This window comes from Colobus angolensis, unplaced genomic scaffold, assembly GCF_000951035.1.
Source record: "Colobus angolensis palliatus isolate OR3802 unplaced genomic scaffold, Cang.pa_1.0 Scaffold151, whole genome shotgun sequence".
Classification (NCBI taxonomy): Eukaryota; Metazoa; Chordata; class Mammalia; order Primates; family Cercopithecidae; genus Colobus; species Colobus angolensis.
This window is the reverse complement of record NW_012114611.1, coordinates 624688-629620: the sequence shown is the minus strand read 5'-3', so window position 1 is coordinate 629620 and position 4933 is coordinate 624688.

Sequence of the window (4933 nt, the reverse complement as noted above, 5' to 3'; positions counted from 1 at the left end):
ACTCATGTAGAGCTCTGGCATTAGCTAATTAATCACAGTGTTCCTAGAAGTGAAATTGATAGGAAGTCTACTGCATTCCTCTTATACAAACAGAAAACCTCTAGGTCAAATGGACAAAGGACTAATTTGAATTACAAAAACAGACAATTGGCCAGGTGTGGTGGCTCATGCCTGTAATCCCAGCACTTTGGGAGGCCGCGGTGGGCAGATGATCATTACTGGCCTTGCCAGCTGAAGGCAAATTGCTTCTGGTGGGCTTTATAGACAGGGATGGAGAAAAAGGCATTTGCCAAGTCAATGGCTGCATACCAGGTATTAGGAGATGTGTTAATTTGCACAGGCAGAAGACAGATGGATCATGGAGAGTGACAGTGGATTATCATAAGCTTAACAAAGTGGTGACTCCAATTGCAGCTGCTGTACCAGATGTGGTTTCACTGTTTGAGCAAATTGACACATCTCCTGGTACCTGGTATGCAGCCATTGACTGTCCATAAAGCCCACCAGAAGCAATTTGCCTTCAGCTTTACTGTCCTACCTCAGGGGTACATCAACTCTCTGACTTTGTGTCATAATCTTATTCATAGAGACCTTGATCGCTTTTCACTGCTGCAAGATGTCACACTGGTCAATTACATTGATGACATTATGCTGATTGGATCTGGTGAGCGAGAAGTAGCAAACACATTGAACTTACTGGTGAGACATTTGCGTGCCAGAGGATGGGAAATAAATCTGACTAAAACTCGGGGACCTTATACCTCAGTAAAATTTCTAGGGATCCAGTGGTGTGGGTCCTGTTGAGATATTCCTTCTAAGGTGAAGGATACGTTGTTGCATTTGGCCCCTCCTACAACCAAGAAAGAGTCACAATGCCTAGTGGGCCTATTTGGATTTTGGGGGCAACACATTCCACATTTGGGCGTGTTACTGTGGTCCATTTATTGAGTGACCCAAAAGGCTGCCAGTTTTGAATGGGTTCCAGAACAGTAGAAGGCTCTGCAACAGGTCCATTCTGCTGTGCAAGCTACTCTGCCACTTGGGCCATATGACCCAGCAGATCCAATGGTGCTTGAGGTGTCCATGGCAGATAGGGATGCTGTTTGGAGCCTTTGGCAGGCCCCATAGGTGAATCATAGCAGAGGTCTCTAGGATTTTGGAGCAAGGTCCTGCCATCTTCTGTAGATAACTACTTTCTTTTTTTTTTTTTTTTTGAGACGGAGTCTCGCTCTGTCGCCCAGGCTGGAGTGCAGTGGCTGGATCTCAGCTCACTGCAAGCTCCGCCTCCCGGGTTTACGTCATTCTCCTGCCTCAGCCTCCTGAGTAGCTGGGACTACAGGGGGCCGCCACCTCGCCCGGCTAGTTTTTTGTATTTTTTAGTAGAGATGGGGTTTCACCGGGTTAGCCAGGATGGTCTCGATCTCCTGACCTCGTGATCCGCCCGTCTTGGCCTCGCAAAGTGCTGAGATTACAGGCTTGAGCCACCGCGCCCGGCCTAGATAACTACTTTCATTTTGAGAGACAGCTCTTGGCCTGTTACTGGGCTTTGGTGGAAACTGAACATTTGACTATGGGTCATCAAGTCACCATGTGACCTGAGCTGCCTATCATGAACTGGGTGCTTTCTGACCCATCTAGCTTTAAAATGGGTCATGCACAGCAGCATTGCATCATCAAATGGAAGTGATTGGGCTCACAAATAAAATACATGATTGGGCTCGAGCAAGTCCTGAAGGCACAAGTAAGTTACATGAGGAAGTGGCTCAAATGCCCATGGTCTCCACTCCTGCCACCCTGCCTTCTCTCCCCCAGCCTGCACTGGTGGACTCATGGGGAGTTCTCTATGGTCAGCTGACAGAGGAAGAGAAGACTAGGGCCTGGTTCCAGATGGTTCTGTACAATATGCAGGCACCACCTGAAAGTGGACAGCTGCAGCACTACAGCCCCTTTCTAGGACATCCCTGAAGGACAGCAGTGAAGGGAAATCTTCCCAGCAGGCAGAACTTCAAGCAGTGCACCTGGTTGTGCACTTTGCATAGAAGGAGAAATGGCCAGGTGTGTGATTATATACTGATTCATGGGCTGTAGCCAATGACTGGATGGTCAGGGACTTGGGAGAAGAATGACTGGAAAATTGGTGACAAAGAAATTTGGGGAAGAGATATGTGGATGGACCTCTCTGAGTGGTCACAAACTGTGAAGATATTTGTATCCCATGTGAGTGCTCACCAATGGGTGACCTTAGCAGAGGAGGAATTAAATAATCAAGTGGATAGGATGACCCGTTCTGTGGACACCACTCAGCCTCTTTCCCCAGCCACCCCTCTTATCCCCCAATGGGCCCATGAACAAAGTGGCCATGGTGGCAAGGCTGGAGGTTATGCATGAGCTCCCACTTACCAAGGCTGATCTGGCTACGGCCACTGCTGGGTGCCCAATTTGCCAGCAGCAGAGGCCAATACTGAGCCCTCTATATGGCACCATTCCTCGGGGTGATCAGCCAGCTACCTGGTGTCAGGTTGATTATATTGGACCGCTTCCATCATAGAAAGGACAGAGGTTTGTCCTCACTGGAATAGACACTTACTTCAGATATGGGTTTGCCTATCCTGCATGCAGTGCTTCTGCCAAGACTACCATCTGTGAACTCACAGAATGCATTATCTACCATCATGGTATCCCACACAGCATTGCCCCTGACCAAGGCACTCACTTTACAGCTAAAGAAGTGCGACAGTGGGCTCATGCTCATGGAAATCACTGGTGTTACTGTGTTCCTCATCATCCTGAAGCAGCTGGGTTGAGACATGGTGGAATGGCCTTTTGAAGTCACAATTATAATGCCAACTAGGTGACAATACTTCGCAGGGCTGGGGCAAAATTCTCCAAAAGGCCATGTATGCTCTGAATCAGTGTCCAATATATGGGATTGATTCTCCCATAGTTAAGATTCACAGGTCCAGGTATCAAGGTGGAGGTGGAAGTGGCATCACTCACCATCACCCCTAGTGATACACTAGCAAAATTTTTGCCTCTTCTTCCCACAACATTATGTTCTGCTGGGCCTAGAAGTCTTAGTTCCAGAGGGAGGAATGCTGCCATCAGGAGACAGAACAACGATTCCATTAAACTGGAAGTTAAGATTGCCACCTGGACACTTTGGGCTCCTCCTACCTTTAAGTCAACAGGGAGTTACAGTGTTGGCTGGGGTGACTGACCCGGACTATCAAGATGAAATCTGAAATCAGTCTACTACTCCACAATGGAGATAAGGAAGAGTATGCATGGATACAGGAGATCCATTAGGGCATCTCTTCATATTTCCATGACCTGTGATTAAGGTCAATGGGAAACTACAATAGTCCAATCCAGGCAGGACTACAGATGGTCCAGATCCTTCAAGAATGAAGGTTTAGGTTACTCCATCAGGAAAAAAGCCATGACCTGCTGAGGTGTTTGCTGAAGGCAAAGGGAATACAGAATGGGTAGTAAAAGAAGGTAGTCATCAATACCAGCTACAACCATGTGACCAGCTGCAGAAATGAGGGCTGTAAATGTCATGAGTATTTCCTCCTTCTTTTGTTAAAAACATGTTTGTGTGTGTATATACTTGTACTATGAAACTATTTTCATTTTATTTCCTTTTCCTTTATCATGTGACATAAGATTTATTGACTTCATATCAGCATTTAAGTATTGTTAACTTTATGTAATAGGATTTGGGTTGGGGATCAGTGCCTTTCCGGTTGTACAAGGGATACTCGTATTATGTTAAGTGTAATTATGACATTATTGTTTTTATTTGAAGATTATGTATGCTCTCAGGAGATGTGTTCAAGTTGACAAGGAGTGGACTTGTGATGGTTAATACTGAGTATCAACTTGATTGGATTGAAGGATGCAAAGTACTGATCCTGCATGTGTCTGTGAGGGTGTTGCAAAGAAGATTAACATTTGAGTCAGTGGGCTGGGGAAGGCCCACCCACCCTTAACTGGGTGGGCACAATCTTATCAACTTGCAGTGAATATAAAGCAGGCAGAAAAATGTGAAAAGGAGAGAGATGAGAGACGGGCCTAGCCTCCCAGCCTACACCTTTCTCCCATGCCAGATGCTTCCTGCCCTTGAACAGCAGACTCCAAGTTCTTCAGTTTTGGGACTTGGACTGGCTCTCCTTGCTCCTCAGCTTGTAGACAGCCTATTGTGCAACCTTCTGATTGTGTAAGTTAATACTTAATAAATTCCCCTTTATATATATCCTATTAGTTCTGTCCCTCTAAGAGAAGCCTGACTAATACAATCCCCATGTTGGAAGCCTGGCCCTCCGCTGTACAGAATTATTGAGGAAGGAGAATAGGGTCTGGAGGCAGCAAACCTAAAGGCTGCACGCCAACTTCCTAGAACTAAATGGAAAGGAAACCCCTAACTTTCCACACACCTAAGAAACAAAAGGACCAGAGGCTACTCCCTTTGACCTTTTTCTGTGAGGCAGATGGGAAATTGGCTGTCCTCAATGAATCAGACTGATTGCAGGCCAGTCTTTGTTTGCATTAAAGTATAACTTTGAGACCAGGCGTGGTGGCTCATGCCTGTAATCCCAGCACTTTGGGAGGCCAAGGCAGGTGGATCACCTCAGGCTGGGAGTTCGAGACTGCCTGACCAACATAGAGAAACACTGTCTCTACTAAAAATACAAAATCAGCCAGGCGTGGTGATGCATGCCTGTAAACCCAGCTACTCGGGAGGCTGAGGCAGGAGAATCGCTTGAACCCAGGAGGTGGAGGTTCAGGAACTGAGATTGCTCCATTGCACTCCAGCCTGGGCAAGAAGAGTGAAACTCCGTCTCAAATAAAAAAATAAAATAAAATAAAAAAAGAAGAAGTATAAGTTTGTAACTTTACCCTAGCCTCTGATTGGGTGCTTTTGCTGTAACCA